Raw genomic sequence first — 20507 nt, forward strand, 5'->3', positions numbered from 1 at the left:
AATAGATTTCCCTGAGGAGAAGGTGCCCACTGGGGATGTAGCTAGGCCTTCTGTGATCCCCTAAAATCCTGCCCTGCCTTTCCTCATGGCTTCCTCTCGTGGCCACCACTGGCCTTGCTGAGCAGTCTCAGTGGAGAGATGTGAGGCCCCCTGACCTCTGGGAGGGATGGCAGCAGCAACAGCAGCCAAGAAGGTCAAGAATTGGGCATCCACCACTGAAACTGAGGTTCAGTGCCCTCATAGGAAGTCACGTGGACCCAGAGATGTGAAGCCACCAGCCTGAGGTCACACAGCTGCTTGCTGCTAGGTTAAGGGCTGGAACCCAGGTGGTCTGGTGTCCAGCTCTGAGCTCTCCCCACAGCCCCACGCAGGGATGGACATGGGAACTGACAGCCAGTTGAGGGCTGGGGTGCTGTTACCCACATCTAAAACACCTTTTAAATGAAAAGTCCTGGCGATGAGCCTTTTCCATCACTCTGCTACACTGAGAGTTTTGTCATCGCACCATATGCTGCAAGGACCAAGTATATATTTTTGTGACAAAATTAGCATGGCTATTAAAGACTATAAAGGAAATAATCCAAATGCCAGAGTTAGAGGCAGGAGAGCTAAACTGTCCTCTTCTGCTCTGCAGCACATGCAGACCACCCATCCCATCCAGGATGGGAGGGGGCTGCAGTACCACTTCCCCATGCCATGATGAGCCCAGGTGGATGTGTCCTGGGACAGAGAGAGTGCAAACAAAGAATGTGATGGAGGAGGGCAGGAGGACAGATGATGGCAAGGACATATCACATCATGCTTACTATGTGCCAGGCACACTGCCCTCCACAGCCTTTTGAAGCAGCTATTATTATTATTATCCTGTTTTTAGAGATATGATAACTGAGGCACAGAGAAGTAACAAGATTAACAAAATAAATCAGATCCCAGCCTGGGAAGAATCTTTGTCCATCACTTTCACCTTTTCCAAACCTCCTCACTACTGCTGGGTGCTGACCTTGACACATAAACATGCTCAAGTTCTCCACTTTAATAAAAAGATTGCTGTCACCTGGGCCACAACCTGCTACTGCTTCAAGAATTCTTTTCTTCTGCCACCAACTTCCTTGAAAGAGAAGCATAACCTTCCTAGTGCTGCTTTATTTTTCTTTCAGCTCCCGATTCCTCCTCACTTCAGGCAGGTTCTCATCCCCCCATCACCCCTTAAGATGACTCCAGTTGGGCTCCTCAGAACCGGACCAGCTCTCCCTGCTCCCCAGTCTCCCCCACTCTCTCCCTCTCTCTCCTGAAACAGCCCTGACCACCCCCCACCTTGGCACATCCTCCCCTGCCATCAGTCACACGTCAGACACACCCGCAGCTCTGGAACTCAGCCTCAGTCACCTTCACTGCTCCTCTTCCTATGCCCACCTCCTGAATTAGCTCTCCTCCAAAATACCAAGAAAGTTTTGGGGGCACAAACATTCGAGCAGTGGTTCTTAGCCCTGGGGACACATTAGAATCACCCATCCCAGTGCCAAAGGCTCTGAATCAATTGGTCTGGGATGCTGCCCAGTATCTACATGTATTTTAAAGTCCCCCTCGCAACTGTAATGTGTGGTTGGGGCAGCAAGTCCTTGATGCAAGGCACTGACCACATCGTGGAGAAAGGGGATTGGGGGCCACACTCGGGAAAGAGGAAAGGGAAGAGGAAGTCCCAAGAGAAAGGTATAAGGGGCCAGGGAAATTTTTCCCCACCCCAAGGGGGTGCTTGATACCTGTCCTGCTTCTGGTCCTTACGCTGCTGCTAAATCTTCCCTAGTAAATCCTTTCTCCCCCACCTACTCCCCTCAAGCTCAAAGTGGGCTGCTAGAAAGGAAAAAGAAGCAGAATAGACTAGTTTCTCCTTGTTAAGACAGCTCCATAAGAATTGTTTTATTGCTTTATTTGGAGCCTGATTTTTTTTATATGATCAGGGGAAAACAGGCATTAGTATTCCATACAACCACAGAGGTGACCCTTGGTATTCAAGGAAAAATGACATAAAGCAACAACCCGTTCACCTTAGAACCATGTTTGGTGTTATTTTTTCCCTAACAATCTTTTCATGATTCAAATCATTAAATGGGAGCATATGAAGGTCCCTTCATGGTCATCTGGTTCAACTTGGCCCGTAAGGAATCAGTGGGGCTTCACTGAAGGAGCATGGAGTTATGGTCAGACCGACCTGAGTTTCAGTCCCAGCTTGACTACTTTCCAGCTGAGCCACCTTGGACGTGTAACTTGCATTAATGTCCCTCAGTTTACCTGTCCATAAGATGGGGATCAAGAGACCCACCTCCCCATATCACAGAGCTGCTGGGGAGGAGCAAAGAGGCAACAGCAAACGTTAGTCCTCTTAGTTGAATTTTGAATCTTGAATGTGATTTGACCACACACTAAACATTCTATGGCAGCAGTGTGACACTATCAGTTGCTGCCACTAGCACTTAGAATGTCCTGTGGCATCAGCCTCACTTGTAGACAGACTTTGGGACCACCCAGGCAGAAGCCCGCATTTGCCAAAATATCTTTTCCCGGCAGTCTGCCACAGCACCAGGAAGCTCATCATTACTCATCTGGCATCACTAGAAAGCAGTGCGTTAAGATGAGAAGGGGCCCACAATGGAGTCAAAAGAATTAAACTGGGGAGTTCCCATCATGGTTCAGTGGAGACGAATCTGACTGGGAACCATGAGGTTACCAGTTTGATCCTTGGCCTTGATCAGTAAGTTAAGGATCCGGTGTTGCCGTGAGCTGTGGTGTGGGTTGCAGACGAGGCTCAGATCCGATGTTGCTGTGGCTGTTGTGTAGGCTGGCAGCTATAGCTCCGACTGGACCTCTAGCCTGGGAACCTCCATATGCCATGGGTACTGCCCTAAAAAAGCAAAAAGAAAAAAAAAATGAAACTGGCCCCAATTCTACACATTTCTGGCTGTGCGACCTCAGTCAAGCAACTTACCCTTTCTGAGCCTCAGTTTTCTTATCTAAAGGCGAGAACAATACTTTCTCTGCCCACATGCATATAATGGGGTAGGGGGCAGTGTCAGATGAAACTGTGTATGGCAGTAGCTCTCAGTCAGTGCCAGGAAGAACCAGGAAGGACATGGGGACATTAATCTGACATTTCCATTTAGATTTTTCAAGGGCACCTCCAACCCAACATGATTAAGGCCAAATTCATGCCCTTCCCCAAAACTGGTCCTTCACCAGAGGTCTCTGCATCATCAAATGACATCGCCCTTTGTCCACACGGTTGCTCAGTCCAGAAACCCGGGAGTCATTAATTCTTTCCCCTCACTCACCTTTCTCATCCGGCTCATCACCAAATACAGCCAATTTTCTCTTTAAAATATCCACAGTCTCTATCCACTTCTCTCCACCTCCACCCTAGCCCCAGCCAATGCCACTGACTTCTGATACCCTCTCTGTCTCTGTCGCTGTCTCTCTGTATCTCTTGTGTCTCTCTATCTCTATCTCTGTCTCTGTCTCCGTCTCTCTCTCTCACACACACACACATTAAAGCCGCTAACAAACCCTCCAAATGCTTTTGAGATAAAGACCAAAATCTTCACCCTGGTCCGACTCTCCAAGTCCACATTTTACCTTTCTCCCCCTTGGCAATGGCCAACCATTCAGGGCTTCTTTTCATTTTGAAGCCACCACGCCACATGGCCTCATCCATGCCTCTCTTTATATCTTGGACATTCTCCCACTCGCCAGCCTCCCCTCATTAACCCCTACTCTTCCTACAGATTTTAGTTCCCAGCACCAAGTCACTGCTTCCTCGGGGAACTGCTTCCTGACCTCCCTGACCAGGTCAGCCTCCCATTAACCCTCCTGTGCCCACCCCACCCCACCCCACCCCCCAGCAGCTGGCATACAGGTAGTTTTACATTTTCTTGGAAAATAGGGTGTTCCATCTGATTTGTTGCTGACTCATATTCACCATATAAAGCACAGTACCTGACACTGAGCAGGAACTTTATAAAGATTTGTTGCATGTGGTCCACCAAGGCCAATTTGAGGTCAGCTCTTAAAAACAAACAACCACAAACTCTGAGGTTCACTTTACTTTTTGTTAAATAATTTTAGAAACTCTTCTTCACCAAGATGAGCTTTGGGCCTGCAGGACTATCTTTATGATAGAACGTCTGAAACGCTTTCCATTCCTCCAAGCACACTTAGGCCAGCAGCTCTGCTACACAGAGAGATTATGGGATGATCTGCCATCCCCAGCACCAGATCCTACTTCTCTGGCCCTTCCCAGAGGCTGCTGAGCAATCTGCTGACAGCTCTTCCCTCTGGCTTAGGAGCCAGACTTGCCCTACAGAGGGAATCATTAGGAGAAGCTCTCCTGAAAATTATCTGGCTGACCTCTGCTTTTCCCATTTGTGAAATCCATAACCAGCAACATGGCCAGGAACCAGATGGAGGAGGCTGAGGCCTGGACTGGGGAGTGAGGCTGCCCCAGCAGGCGAGAAGGTGATCCTTCCACCTCCTATGAGATGGGCCCACGGGAGCCCCTGAAGGGAGCCCAGGTCTTCTCCTGCTTCCCACTCCAATTGCTCAGATATGGCAATGATGAGAGAGATTTTTCCACCAAAAAAAAAAAAAAAAATACTGAGGTAGTTCCTGTTGTGGCTCAGCAGAAACGAAACCGACCAGTATCCATGAGGACAAGGGTTCAACCCCTGGCCTCAGTGGGTTAAGGATCCGGCATTGCTGTGAGCTGTGGTGCAGGTCACAGATGCGGCTTGGATCCTAAGTTGTTATGGCTGTGTCATAGGCTGGCAGCTGCAGCTCTGATTTGACCCTTAGCCTGGGAGCTTCCAGATGCCGCTGGTGCAGCCCTAAAATAAAAAATAAATAAAAAGAGCTTCTGACCTGATAAGATTAAAGCCAACAAAAGATGGAATGTGTTATTTTTTTCTCCTAAGGTCCTGGATGTCACATTCAGCAGAAATAGGGTACCCATACTGTGGCATCTATTGTCTAAACTCTTACTTGTACAGAAGGAAATGAGGAGGGGGGGTTGCAGGGAGGGGCTGACTTGCAAGGAAGGAGTGGGAAAGGAAGAAGAAATGAAGGAAGAAAGCAGAAAGAAGGAAAGAGTGGAGAGGCAACACAAAGAGAAAGAGAAACGATGAAGGGAAGGAAGCTCATTCAGGGGAATTTTTTTATTAAATTCCAACCCAAGGAAGCTGTGTACACAGGCTCCCCATTTTCTCCTTCTGAAGCCCGAAGGCAAACCAAGATGCTGTGTCAATTACAGAAAAAATCAATGAAGATACTGTTCAGAGTCCTTTTCACCATTCAGTGCGGATGGTATCCTTCACTTTCTAGCACTGATTCATTTACTTTCAGCCTCTCTGGGGGCCGCTGACATATTGCTATCTCTGAAGAATCGGAAGCAAAATCACCTTTGTTTCTTACTGCACCTTGTTCCTCTGTTCGGTTTGTTAGAGGAGTTACGTGATCTCACTAGGCCTGTAGGGCCATAGGGTGAGACCTCGCTGGGCCAAGCCTCGGACCTGGGCGCCTCCTTCCACCAATCCTGCATCTTCTCTGAGGGGTCCAGGGCCCCACAAGGCCTCCTGCCTCTAGGTTGAGAAGCTCTCATGTTTTCACAGCCTGTTCCCTTCACTGCGTCTGTCTTGAGGCCAATAAATTAAAACCTGCCCCAGTGCTAGGAACTGTCCCAGCTCTACAGCAGTGTAGAAGGAGCCTTATTAGAGAAATAAGACCATATTCCAAAGCAATGGCATTGATGAAGGAGGAGCAGACATTATAAGAGGCAAAGATCTTTCCAGAAGCAGGTAGGTGAGGTATGTTGCATGGCTGAAACCCATCATTACAGAGTCATTCATTTAAATTAAGTTATCCCCTGCTCCTTTGGGCCTATTGTAGATTTCAAACATTTCTAGGGAGGTCAAACCTTCAGTCCGTCCCTCTACTAGTTTCTTATTATTATATAACAAATCCCCAAAAACTTATGGCTTAAAACAACACAAACTTATTCTCATATTTCTGGAGGTCCGAAGTCTAAAATGGGTCAGCAAGGCTGCCCTCTCTCTGGAGGCTCTAGGAAAGAATCCATTCCTGGCTTTTTTTAACTTCCAGGGGCTGCCTGCATTCCTTGGCTCATGACCCCTTCCTCCACTGTGAAAGCCCCAGCAGGGCATCTTCCAATCTCTGTCTCTGTCTCTCTGCTGCCATCATCACATCACCTCCTCTGACTCTGCTTCCTTTAGCACATCTCCTTCCCTGCCCTTGACCAGCTAGCCCCCATCTCATGAGGACCCTTGTGATTCCACTGGACCCATCCCAGCAACACAGGCGAATCCTCCCATTTCAAAACCTTAAAGGAATCCTATCTACAAAGTTATCTCTGCCATGTAAGGTAACAGACTCCCAGGTTCTGGGGACTAGGACATGGACATTTTGAGGGAGGCGTTATTCTATCTACCACAGTCCCCAATGTGTTATGTGAGTGAATGATGCAATCAGAGTTCTTCCCTACTAGGTGACAAAGGAAATCAGTGGAGACACTGAACAGCTGGGTAAGAGAAGAAAATTAGGTACCAACAGGTGGTAGAGAGTGAGGAAATCAGAGGCAGAAGCGATATGGCTCTGAGTTCAATGACTTTCTGAGTCTATATGATTAATATTCAAGGGAAAAAAGCAATCAATAGAATGGACCTCATTCCCCCCAGATGATGCAGGAAAATAAACAAATTCTTGCATTTTTCCATAATAAAATATCACTCTGACAAAATAAAGGCAATGAGCTACTGGGACATACAACATGATTGAATTTAAAAAATATTTTGAGTGAAAGAGACTGCACACAAAAAAGTATATTCTGCATGATTCCATTTATAAGAATTTGAAGAATAGAAACACTAACATATGGTGGGAAAAAACATAACACTGGTCTATGAGGTGAGAATTTCTTGACAGAGGCATAGGGAATGTTCTTGGTGATGGATATGTTCTAAATCTTAATTGGGGTTGTGGTTATAGGTACATACATTTATCAAAACTGTATACTTAATGTCTATGCATTTCTCTGTATAAAAACTCTACCTCAATTTAAAAATGCTTTAGGCGTTCCCAACATGGCTCAGTGGTTAACCAATCTGAGTAGCATCCACGAGGACGCAAGTTCAATCTCTGGACTTGTTCAATGGGTTAAGGATCTGGCATTGTCGTGAGCTGTAGTATAGGCCGCATACGTGGCTTGGATCCTCCGTGGCTGCGTCTGTGACGTAGGCTGGCAGCTACAGCTCCAATTCAACCCCTAGCCTGGGAACCTCCATATGCCTCGGGTGTGGTCCTAAAAAGCCAAAAGGAAAAAAAAAAAGTCTTAAATGGGAAACAGAGAATAGACTGAAACACTCAAACATGCAAGTGGTCAGACTTCTAGAAGAAGAGAACCGAGGAACTGATGGCAAGGCAATATCCAAAGAGGAAATGCTAGGAATGGATGACAGATTATGAAGCCTCAGATTGAAAGGATATGCCACACACCAAGCAGAGTAAACAAAAAGAAACCTCCACTGAGACATAGCATGGTGAAACTGAAGAATATTAAAAACAAAAATCATAAAAGCAATCAGAGAGAGATGGAGAGAGAGAGAACACCTACAAAAAATATGCTCACTAAACTGACCTCCATCTTTTTCAGCAGCAATAATGGCTGCCATAGGACAAGAGGATAGTATCTTCAAAATGTTGAAGGAAAATGTAATTTAAAACTATATACTCTGCTAAATGATCATTAAAGAGTTAAGGGAGGGTGTTCCCGTCGTGGCGCAGTGGTTAACAAATCCGACCAGGAACCATGAGGTTGCGGGTTCGGTCCCTGCCCTTGCTCAGTGGGTTAACCATCCGGCGTTGCCGTGAGCTGTGGTGTAGGTTGCAGACGTGGCTCGGATCCCACGTTGCTGTGGCTCTGGCGTAGGCCGGTGGCTACAGCTCCGATTCGACCCCTAGCCTGGGAACCTCCATATTCTGCGGGAGCAGCCCAAGAAATAGCAAAGACCAAAAAAAAAAAAAAAAAAAAAAAAAAGAGTAAGGGAAAAATAAACACACTTTAAGTATACAAAAATGAACAAAAAAAAAATTTTTTTTTTTACCACCCACACCTCCTCTCAACATGAACCACCAAAGAGTGTTATTCAGCAAAAAGAAAAATCCATCTAGCGGTAAGAGGTAAGCTACCCAAAGAACTCAGGAATTATAGAAAACATTGGCAACTTTCTTTAACTAGTATCTACAGTCTGTCAAAAAGACATTTCACTTTTATTTTCAAAGGTAAAATAATACAAAAGTAATATAATGAATGTCCATTGCATAAAACTTAAAAACCACAGAAAATTATAAAGAAAGTAGAAACCACCCACAGTCCAGCATCCAGAAGATCACACCACTGTTTCGACTGACCCTGGAACCATCACTGAGGCCCTAAGCCAGTGCATACCCTTTCTAAGAATATTTTTAATGATATACACTATTACATTGGATGGTTGCTACCAAATGGATAAAACCAATCTGCCTTTTGATTTGTCTTTGAATTTTACTATTTTCCAAAATGTTGCTATAAAGATCCTTGTGAATATATTTTTCTGTAAGTCACTATTTTGTTAGGATAAATCTCTAAAAAAAGACTATTCTAGGAAATTCTAATCATTGTGGCATTGTTGGAGCAGATGGACCTTTTAGTTCATCTCAAATGAAAGGCACTGGAGGAGTGCAAACAGCCCTGGATTGAGAGGCCAAGATGTTACTTTAGTAACCATGCCAAGAATACACAATGGGAAAAGACAGTCTCTTCAACAAATGGTTTTGTGAAATCTGGTTATTCATATGGAAAATAATGAAACTGGACCTTTATCTTATACTATATACAAAAATCAACTCAAAATGGACTTAAGACTTAAATGTAAGATATGAAACTACAAAACTCCTAGAAGAAAATATAGGAGACATTAATGACATTAATCTTTTTTTTTTTTCCCACTGTGCAGCAAGGGGGTCAAGTTATCCTTACATGTATACATTACAATTACATTTTCCCCCTAGCCTTTCTTCTGTTGCAACATGAGTATCTAGACATAGTTCTCAATGCTATTCTGCAGGATCTCCTTGTAAATCTATTCTAGGTTGTGTCTGATAAGCCCAAGCTCCCGATCCCTCCCACTCCCTCCCCCTCCCATCAGGCAGCCACAAGTCTCTTCTCCAAGTCCATGATTTTCTTTTCTGAGGAGATGTTCATTTGTGCTGGATATTAGATTCCACTTATAAGTGATATCATATGGTATTTGTCTTTGTCTTTCTGGCTCATTTCACTCAGGATGAGATTCTCTAGTTCCATCCATGTGGCTGCAAATGGCATTATGTCATTCTTTTTGATGGCTGAGTAGTATTCCATTGTGTATATATACCACCTCTTCCGAATCCAATCATCTGTCGATGGATATTTGGATTGTTTCCATGTCTTGGCTATTGTGACTAGTGCTGCAATGAACATGCGGGCACACGTGTCTCTTTTAAGTAGAGTTTTGTCCGGATAGATGCCCAAGAGTGGGATTGCGGGGTCATGTGGAAGTTCTATGTATAGATTTCTAAGGTATCTCCAAACTGTTCTCCATAGTGGCTGTACCAGTTTACATTCCCACCAACAGTGCAGGAGGGTTCCCTTTTCTCCACAGCCCCTCCAGCACTTGTTATTTGTGGATTTATTAATGATGGCCATTCTGACTGGTGTGAGGTGATATCTCATGGTAGTTTTGATTTGCATTTCTCTTATAACCAGCGATGTTGAGCATTTTTTCATGTGTTTGTTGGCCATCTGCATATCTTCTTTGGAGAAATGAATGACATTAATCTTAACAATAAATTCATGGATATGATACCAAAAGCACAGATCACACACACACAAAAAATAGACAAGTGGGATTATATCTAACTGAAAAGCTTTTGCACAGCAAAGGAAACAATCAACAGAGTGGAAAGGCAACCTACAGAACAGGAGAACATATCTGCAATCCATATACCTGATAAAGGTTAATTTCCAAAATATATAAAGAACTCCTATAACTTAATAGAAAAAAACTAATAATTGATTAAAAAGTGGGCTAATGGGAGTTCCGATCATGGTTCAGTGGTTAACAAAGCCAACTAGAAACCATGAGGTTGCAGGTTCAATCCCTGGCCTCACTCAGTGGGTTAAGGGTCTGGCGTTACCGCAAGCTGTGGTGTAGGTCGCAGATGCGGCTTGGATCCCGTGTTGCTATGGCTGTGGCATAGGCCGGCAGCTACAGCTCCGATTAGACCCCTAGACTGGGAACCTCCATATGCCATGGGAGGGCCCCCAGAAAAGGCAAAAAGACAAAAAAAAAAAAAACCATACAAATGCAAATCAAAACCACAAGATAAAGATCACTCACATCTGTTAGGATGGCTATTAATAAAAAAAAGAAAAAGGCAAAAAGTGCTGTTAAGGATACAGAGAAATTAAAACCCTTGTACAATGTGGATGGGAGCGTAAAACTATGCATCCACTCTGGAAAACAGTATGGAGTTTTCCCCAAAACTAAGAATAGAACTACCATATGATCCAGCAATTCCGCTTCTGGTATACATCCAAAAGCACAGAAGTCAGGATCTCAAAGAGATATTAGCACTCTAATATCCACAACAGCACTATTCACAATAACCAATACTTATAAACAACCTAAATGTCCAGCAGCAAATGAACAGATAAAGACAATGTGGTATGTGCATACAATGGAATACTATTCAGCCTTTAAAAAGAAGGAAATCCTGTAAGTGACAACATGGATGAATCTTGAGGACATTACGATAAGTGAAAAAAGCCAGTTACAGAAGGGAAAATACTTCATGATTCTGCTTATATGAGGTACCAGACATAAGCAAACTCATAGAAACAAAGACTAAAATGTTGGTTGCCAGAAGCTGGAAGGAAAGAGAAATGGGGAATTGCTAATCCATGAGTGTAAAATTTCAGTTATGCAAGACGAATAAATTCTAGAAACCTACCCTACAATATTGTGTCTATAGAGAGTAACACAGCGTTTGTTCACTGAAAACTTTGTCTAAAAATTTTAATTAACAAAATAAAAAGACGTTATTGTGAATCCACCTCTGGCACTAACCAGCTAACTGCCTCTCAGGGCTGCAGGAAGCTCCCATATGACAATGGCATCAGGCAGAGGACTTATCAGGTACCCCACTGCTCTGACCTTGAGCGATTCTATAGCCCAACAAGCAGCCCTGACCCCATCCAAAATAACTCTCCCCTCCCCCAGAAAAGGCCTGGCTCTGATACAGTGGAAACTTCCTCCAGTTCCATTTCCCTGGGCAAGTGACACTGAGAAGCAAGAGCAGCTTGCAGAGAGGAGAGGATGAAACCACACACCTGGGTGGGATCGGATTTCCCCAGCGAAGACCGACGGTGATGCCCAGGCTCTACTCCTGGCCCCAGCTGTGGTGTGGGAGGCCGGGGAGGCTCCACTCAAGCCCACCTCCTGGGGCTGAAGGTGGCCTCTGTCTGCATCTGGCCCTTCACACCACAAGACTCACAGATGTATGTTCGGATGGAGTGCTTCCCACAAGCAGATGATGGGGAAGGCAGGTCCTCTGGGGTCTGGAAAGAGGCATAAAAAGAGCTGCAGGAAAAAATCTATTTTCACCTTTAAAATGCATGAGCTTTCTGTATTTTATTTCATACTCTTTCTATATTTATATCAGTGTGAAAATCTTTCCCCCATTCTTCAAGTAAAATTGGTACCCAGGAAGATGCAGTCATCTTGTGCTTTAAGTATCCCCAGCACATGTGACACCTCCTATGGAGGGTACATACAGCACCATTAGCAAACCAGGGGGTCCCTCAGGACTCCTCCTCCCATCCACCTTCTGTGCTTGCTCTCTGCACCTGCTTCTGGTCCCCAGTTGTCACTTTTACATTTACACTTGGCCATCTCTTGGGGACACAGCCTGGGTAGTCTCTTCAACCCAAACACCTCCTTTAGTTTTAGAGGACTTCCTATTGCTGTCCTTAGACCCACAGAGCCCCATTTCCCAGCACCTATGAGGAGGGGGTGTATTTCTGAAACCGTTCAAAATTCAGTGCCTGGGGGCAGTGTTGGATCAGGGCACCCTGGCCAGCTTCTTCCCTCCAACCTTTGTATCTAGATAAATCTGTCCAGAGAATACCTAGGACAGCTGGAGAAATGAAAAATGGGGTAGGGTGGGAGAGAGTGTTGAGCAAAGCAACAAAAGAACAAAGCAACAAAAGAACAACTTACAAACTGGGATGTAGCTGGAAAAGGTGTGGTGGAAGGGACCATGTGTGCAGGCAACCAGCCTCAACATCTGTACAGGCTGTCTTTCCAGGGGCACCAAGGTGTTCAGCTCCAGTGGGGAAGGGCTGGCACCTCCCACTAAACAATGGTCCTCATCCAGCCAAGAGCTGACCCCTTGCTCCAGAGAGAAACAAATCCAGCTACTTGGGTCCTTGGAATAAAGGAACTTCTGCCAGATTTTGCAAAAACATTTGCTCAAATCTTTGGTGCCTCAGAATAATTGCATCTTTCCCCCTCTTCTCCAGTAGTGGAAGCCTGGAATTTTCCTGATGGTTCCAGCAGAGAATTTCTTAAAATCAATGCTGTCCAAAGTTTTTTTTATCATTTATCTCTGTAAGTAAAAATATTAGGTGCAGTTTTAACATATATGTATTTTAAAATTTCTAAATAAAGCACAGCAATCAGACAAACAAAAGAAATTAAAGATATCCAAAGTGGAAGAGAAGAGGTAAAATTGTCACTGTATGCAGATGACATGATACTATATATAGAAAACCCTGAAGACTCCACACAAAAACTACTCGAACTTATCAACGAATTCAGCAAGGTAGAAGGATACAAGATTAACATTCAGAAATTGGTTGCATTTTTGTATACAAACAATGAAATATTAGAAAAGGAATATAAAAATACAATACCTTTTAAAATTGCACCCCAAAAATTAAATACCTAGGAATAAACCTGACCAAGGAGGTGAAAGACTTACATGCTGAGAATTATAAAACATTAATCAAGGAAATTAAAGAGGATTCAAAGAAATGGAAAGATATTCCATCTCCTGAGTTGAAAAAAAAAATCATAAAAATGGCCATACCACCCAAAGCAATCTACAGATTCATGCAATCCCTATCAAACTACCCACGACTTTTTTTTTTTTTTTCTTTTCTGGGGTCGCACCCATGGCATATGGAGATTCCCAGGCTAGGGGATCTAATCAGAGCTGTAGCTGCTGGCCTACACCAAAGCCACAGCAGCTTGGGATTTGAGCTATGTCTGCAACCTATACCACAGCTTGCAGCAACACCAGATCCTTAACCCACTGAGCAAGGCCAGGGATTGAACCCGCAACCTCATGGTTCCTAGTCAGATTCGTTAACCACTGCATAGCGACAGGAACTCCCTCATGACATTTTTCACAGACCTACAACAAACAATCCAAAAATTTATATGGAACCATAAAAGACCCAGAATTGCCAAAGCAATCCTGAGGAACAAAAACCAAACAGGAGGCATAACTTTCTCAGACTTTTGGCAATATTACAAAGACACAGTAATCAAGACAGTGTGGTACTGGTACCAAAACAGACATAAAGATCAATGGCACAGAATAGAGAACCCAGAAATAAACCCAGACACCTATGGTCAATTAATCTTTGACAAAGAAGGCAAGAATACAAAATAGGAAAAAAGACAGTCTTTTCAGCAAGTGCTAGGAAAACGGCACAGTCGCATGTATATCAATGAAACTGGAACATACCCTCACACCAGGCACAAAAATAAACTCAAAATGGCTTAAAGACTTAAATGTAAGACAAAATACCATCAAACTCCTAGACGAGAACATAGGCAAAACATCCTCTGACATCAACCGTACAAATGTTTTCTTAGGTCAGTCTCCTAAGGCAACAGAAATAAAAGCAAAATAAACCAATGGGACCTAATCAAACTGACAAACTTTTGCACATCAAAGGAAACCATAAAAAAAAAAAGACAGCCTGTTGAATGGGAGAAAATAGTTCCAAGTGATACAACTGACAAGGGCTTAAGATCTAAAATATATAAACAACTTATACAATTCAACAGCAAAAAAACCAACAATCCAATTGAAAAAATGGGCAAAAGACCTGAATAGACATTTCTCCAAAGAAAATATACAGATGGCCACAAGCACATGAAAAAATGCTCAACATTACTGATTATTAGAGAAACGCAAATCAAAATGACTGTGAGGTACCACCCCACACAGGTCAGAATGGCCATCATTAACAAGTCAACAAATAACAAATGCTGGAGAGGGTGTGGAGAAAAGGCAACCCTCCTACACTGTTGGTGGGAATGTAAACTGGTACAACCACTATGGAAAACAGTATGAAGGTACCTCAGAAAACTAAATATAGAACCATCATATGACCCAGCAATCCCATTCTTGGGCATATATCCAGACAAAGTTTTCATTGAAAAAGATACATGCACCAATATGTTCATTGCAGCACTATTCACAATATCCAAGACATGGAAACAACCTAAATGTCCATCAATAGATGAATGGATTAAGATGTGGTATATGTATGCAATGGAATACTACTCAGCCATAAAAAAGAACAAAATAATGCCATTTGCAGCAACATGGATGTAACTAGATAGAGACTCTCATACTAAGTGAAGTAAGTCAGAGAAAGCCAAACAATATATGATATTATTTATATCTGGAACCTAATATTCGGCACAAATGAACCTTTCCACAGAAAAGAAACTCATGGACTTGGAGAATAAACTTGTGGTTGCTGAGGGGGAGAGGGATGGAGTGGGATGGACAGGGAGTCTGGGGTTAATAGATGCAAAATATTGCATTTGGAGTGGATAAGCAATGAGATCCTGCTGTATAGCACAAGGAACTATATCCATTCACTTGTGATAGAACATGATGGAAGAAAAAGAATATATATATGTATGACTGGGTCATTTTGCTGTACAGTAGAAATTGACAGAATACTGTAAATCAATTACAATGGAAAAATAGAAATCATAAAAAAACAAAAAATAAAATAAAATAACATTTCTAAATTATAAACAACTGTACCTATATATTCCTACATTATAAAGTATATATAAAAAATAAGCATTTTTGAAGGATGAGTTAAACATTAAATACAAATAAATGGTCTAATCTTTTTCTCTACTCCAGCCAATCATCAAATGCAACCCAGGCTGGGTACCATGGTTCTAAGCAACCTTGTTGTCTGTTACTCATTTGTTCCTTAAACTTTGTTTGAGATGCCATGTTCAGCCATTAATCTCAGATGTGAAGTCTTTGTTACCTGGATGAATGTGCCTGCAAGTGGGAAGAAGAGATGCGAGAATTAACCCTTACCCTCAACTTGAAGGGTCAGCCTACACATTCTGCAGCGGTTCTCAGTGCCTCAGTGATGGCTGTGTGCCTGGCACTGGGTGGGCTGGGTGTGGATCCTGCTCTCCAGAGCACTCCATCGCCACTGCCCTCTGCCACCCAGAGCTCAGACTTGAGGCAGCCAGTGGGGGGGGTAGGAGAGTCATGGAGCACGGGGCCAGGACAGAAGAGCTGAGAGATTGTGGGTCTGAGCTAGCCTCCAAAGGATGAGCAGGGCATTAACCTGTGGGACAGGGCCCTGAGCAGAGGGGCTAAGTGTCTCCAAATAGTTAACACAATATGCTGGAAGGGCTGCCCTATGGAGTATCTTGTCCCAAAATCTGCTGGAAACAGGAAACCATGGGAAGAACATGCCTTGACTTCGAATCAGGCCTGGTCTCCAGTGCTGGCTCTACCACCACCTGGCCATGACCCAGAGAAAGCGCCACCACCCTCCAAACCACAGCTACCTGATCTGTTAAATTCAGATACTATAGCTCTCAGGGTTGCTGCAAAGTGTACAGGAAGTCACACATGTCAGCGTCTACTTTGGTGCAAAGTAAGTATGAGTCTCTGTGGATAACAGCGCTGGGGGATCCCTTCAGGTATCCTCTCTGACCAATTTGAATTTTCATCCTGGCCCATCTTAAGGCCCAGTGATTGGCCATTTTTGTTGCAGTTAAGAGCACAAAATCAGAAAGCAGACTCCCTCAGTCCAAATCCCGCTCTCCCACATGCTAGCTGCATGCCTGTGAACAAGTCCCTACTATCTCAGCCTGCCTCCTTATCAAAGAAATGGAAATGGGAGTTCCTGTTGTGCCTCAGCGGGTTAAGAATCCAGCTAGCATCCATGAGGATGCAGGTTTGATCCCTGGCCTCATTCAGTGAGTTAAGGATCTGGCATTGCCACAAGCTATGGTGTAGGTCACAGATGTGGCTTGGATATGGTGTTGCTGCAGCTGTGGTGTAGGTCAGAAGCTGCAGCTCCAATTCGACCCCTAGCCTGGGAACTTCCATATGCTGCAAGTGCAGCCCTTAAAAAAAAGAAAGAAAAGAAAGGAAAAGATAGAAATGGGGATGTATGCATTCATTCAATAGGTATTTTGCATCTACTATGCACCATACACTATTCTGGCATATACAAAAATGCTGAGGACACAGCAGTGAACAAAACAAATAAAGACCCCAGGTCTAGAGCAGAATATGTACAGGATGAGCCTGGAACACCTTGTCACCCTAGAAAACAAGGCAGCTGTCCAAAGTCCTGTCAAAAGATTTTTGGGACCCAAATTGAAGGGACTCCCACTGGCTGAGGAAGAGCAATAAGACTAACAACAGCCATGGACTGAAATGTATCATATTTGTAAAAATTTGTGATTTCATACTCATAGATATTTTTAAATGACCACATTATGAGGATGCTAAGTGTATTATTCTGAAAAACAAACAAACAAATATATATATATATATATAACACATTTAACTCAACTTTCCTAACTGAGCTGTATCTCAAGGTAACCCAATCGTTGATGAGGGGATGTTTCACTCTCCAGGAAGGTTTTGGATAGTAAATGGAGAAGAAATAATAAAATATCATCATCTTACAAACCCTAGTGAGTCAATAAATCTGGGCATGACCATCAATGGCTTCTCACACCACGAAAAGAGATGATCAGACACCTTGTGATTCCTGACACAGTACCACCTATGAAGTACTCCTGGCAAATAACAAAAGCCAAACCTGAATCTGAAGAAGCCTCTGGATCTAACTACCAGTTTGCAAGAAATACAGGGGACAGAGGAACATGTTAAATGATATCATGGAAATACGATCAGTAAGATCCAAAGCAAACTACCCAGTTTCTTTAACAATAATTACAAAGTGGGGGGATAAAGAGGGAGATAAAAACTATGAGCCTGGAACACCTTGTTACCAGGATCTTACATGTTTTGATGGAAAAAGCAAACACTACTAAAAAAAATCTATGTGTTTAATGGATGCAAAGTTTTAGTTGGAGATGATGCAAAAGTTCTGGGGATGGATGGTGGTAGGGGTTGCACAATGTAAATGTACTTAATGCCACTGATCTGTACCCTTAAACTTATTTAAATGGTCAGTTTTGTGCTATGTATATTTTTACTACAATTTAAAAAATCATTTGAGAGTACTAGAGAAATTTGAACCCTGACTGGATATTTGATAATACTGTGGAATTGCTATGGTTATATTTTGTGTCCTCATATCTTAGAGATACATATGGAGGTGGTTATGGATTAAATGGTATAATGGCTATAATCTGCCTCAAATTAATCCAGTGGATCCAGAGGAATGCTGTACATGATACAGAATTCAGCAGGAGTTGGTGATTATTGTAGCTGAATGATGGATACAAGGAATTTATTATATACCTGAAATGTTTCATAATACAAAAGTCCTGAAAAACTATCCCTGCCCTCCTAGAGTTTACATTTGACTGTGGGAAAATAAACAAAGAATAAGTTAAATATATAGATAGTGCTGAGTGTTATGGAGGAGAAATAGGCCAGGAATACAGAAGGAGGTGCAGGCTGGAAATGTAAATTTGAAAACTGTCTGCTCATGTAGGTATTTAAGGTCATAAGACTAGTTGAGTTCATCCAGGGAAAGAGGGTAGATAGAAAATAGTAATCTGAGTTCTGAGTCCCCGGGCTCCCTGAGGTTGAGAGGTTAGGACAACGAAGAGAATCCAGCAAAGAAATGAGAAGGAAAAATCAGTGACGGGGGAGGAAAACTCACAGGAGCATGAAGTCCCAGAATCCAGAGACAAAAATGTTTCCAGAAGGGAGTGATCACCTGTCAAATAATGCTAATGGCCCAGTAAGCATAGGACTAAAGATGAACCACTCAATGGAGTTCCTGTCATGGTTCGGTGGATTAAGAACCTGATTAGTATCCATGGGGGTGCAGCTTTGATCCCTAGCCTCACTTAGTGGGTTAAGGATCAGGCGTTGCCATGAGCTGTGGCGTAGGTCACAGATGCAGATCGGACCCTGGATCCCATGTTGCTATGGCTGTGGTGTAGGATGGCAGCAGCAGCTCTGATAGGACCCCTAGCCTGGGAACTTCCATATGCCGAAAGTGTGGCCCTAAAAAGACAAAAGAAAAAACAGGGACCATTCGATTGAGCAACAGAGAAATTACCGGTGAACTTGGCAAGGGAGGGACCAGTGGAAGGGCAAAGGCAAGAAGCCCAACTGGAGTAGGTTCTGAGGAGGACTGAAAACACCGCCTTGTTAACTGTAAGGTACTGTATACTTGAAAGTCACTGAGGGTCGCTTGGAAGCATTCTCACCACAAAAACAAAAGAAGGGGAGCAAGGAGTTAACTATGTTCACCATGTGAGACAATGAGTGTATTAAGTATCTCGATCTTGGGAATCCCTCTAAATGTGTATGTATGTCACATCACTACGTTGTATACTTTAAAATATACAATTATATTTGTCAATTATCCCTTAGTAAAGTTTTTTAAAAGAATAGACAGCTCTCTTTAAGAAGTTTCAGTGTAAAAGAGGGGGAGAGAAAATTGGGGTGGCAACTGGAAGAGTAAATGGAGTCGAGAGAAAACAATTTTTAAGAGAGGAGAAATTAAAGTATGTTGGCAGGCTGTTGGGAGGAAAGCAGCAGGGAGCATCGTTTTGATGATGCACAAGAGGAGCGCTGCTGAACCCACCATGCTCCTGAGTAGGCAAGGTCAGGGAGGGTCCAGCGTGAGAACCAAGGCTGCAGCTCCCCAACGGTTACAGTTATGGTTACAGGAGGGAGGGTAGGGAGGGAGAGTAGATGGTATCAGGTCAACCCAGGACATCAGGGGTAGGAAACATGCCGGTGCAGAAGTTCTGTCCTGGTTCCCATTTCCTCCTTGAAGTTACTGGGCGAGAACGAAAATGAGAAAGGAGGTGCAGAGGCTTAGGGAGAGAGAAGAAGGTGTGACAGGCATCCACCTGAGTGGAGCAGAATGAAAAGCCCCAGGAAATGTAGATGGATGGTCAGAATAATACCTGCAGCTCTGGCAGAAAGTTGTAAAAATTCAGTTTAAAATGCTCAGAACAGTGCCTGACATAATAAACACAATAAAATATCAGTTTGCCCTTTGTATTACTAGGTCACTCTTCCTAAGTTCTCTTCATCTTTTTTTTCCTTTTTTCATAATGATTTTTATTTTTTTCCATTAGAGCTGGTTTACAGTGTTCTTAGTTCTCTTCATCATCAAGAAATGCCACTATTTCTAACAGACAGGCTTGAGTGAAGCCCCATGTTGTCTGTACTTTACAGTTCTCAGGATGAACCCCTTGGAAAACAGCTCCTGCATCTCAAACCAATGGGCCCACACTCACAGAGGATGTCTCCCTGCACACACCCTGGAGAGGAGCCATTCCTGGAAGGCAGCCCTTGCTGGCAGCAGGCTCGGCAACAGAACACTGTGTCCTGCTTTCTGAAAGGAGAGACCATTCAGGTCACATAGATCCCTGGTAATTACAGTCCCTGCCTTGGAACTTCATCAGGACCTGGTGTGGTTCCTGGGCCCCCAGTGCCCCGAGGCTTTAGTGTGATGCTGCACGTGGCACAAATATGAAATCACGGATAACTGCCTGGTGTGCATACTCAGAGGGTTCTGGGCATGGATCCTCTGCAGTGAACTGCCAGGCACAAGAGTGGGTTAACAATGAAGATGGAGAGGAGCCATCCTTGTAGGGACAAGAGCAGAGTGGCTGGGGTGGCTGAGATGGCGGGAGGTTCTGAACCCAGAGTCCAAATGCTTAGGAGATCACCCTAGCTCTGCCACGTTGACCCACATTACCTTGAACTATTCAGGTTTCAACAATGCGGCCTAGCACCATGTCCGTTAAGATGGCTTTGGCCAAATTAAACCCAGACTCAACTGGTTTAAACAATAAGGAGGAGTTGTTTTCTCACATAGCTAGAGGGCCTGGTAAGGGGAAGTGGTA

At 43.6% G+C, this 20507-nt stretch overlaps 1 long non-coding RNA gene across 14 annotated transcripts in view; it reads right to left on the reverse strand.

Moving 5' to 3' along the window:
• LOC102164252 (uncharacterized) overlaps positions 1-20507 on the reverse strand; it is a 234037-nt gene that overhangs the window by 140411 nt on the left and 73119 nt on the right. For 9 of the 14 annotated variants that reach the window (XR_014840283.1, XR_014840282.1, XR_014840293.1 and 6 more), the window contains 2 exons: positions 12357-12744; positions 11468-11695 (listed from right to left, as the gene is read on the reverse strand). The exons of 4 other annotated variants lie outside the window; for them this stretch is intronic. This is a non-coding gene — a long non-coding RNA (uncharacterized LOC102164252). Of the gene's footprint in view, positions 1-8283; positions 9886-11467; positions 11696-12356; positions 12745-20507 lie in introns of those variants that run through there. One more of the 14 variants, XR_014840306.1, reaches the window with a different exon arrangement.

This window comes from Sus scrofa, chromosome 1, assembly GCF_054392235.1.
Source record: "Sus scrofa isolate SSC_HxYL_T2T_F1_AM1 chromosome 1, Sscrofa_HxYL_maternal_Yorkshire_Landrace_v2.0, whole genome shotgun sequence".
NCBI lineage: Eukaryota > Metazoa > Chordata > Mammalia > Artiodactyla > Suidae > Sus > Sus scrofa.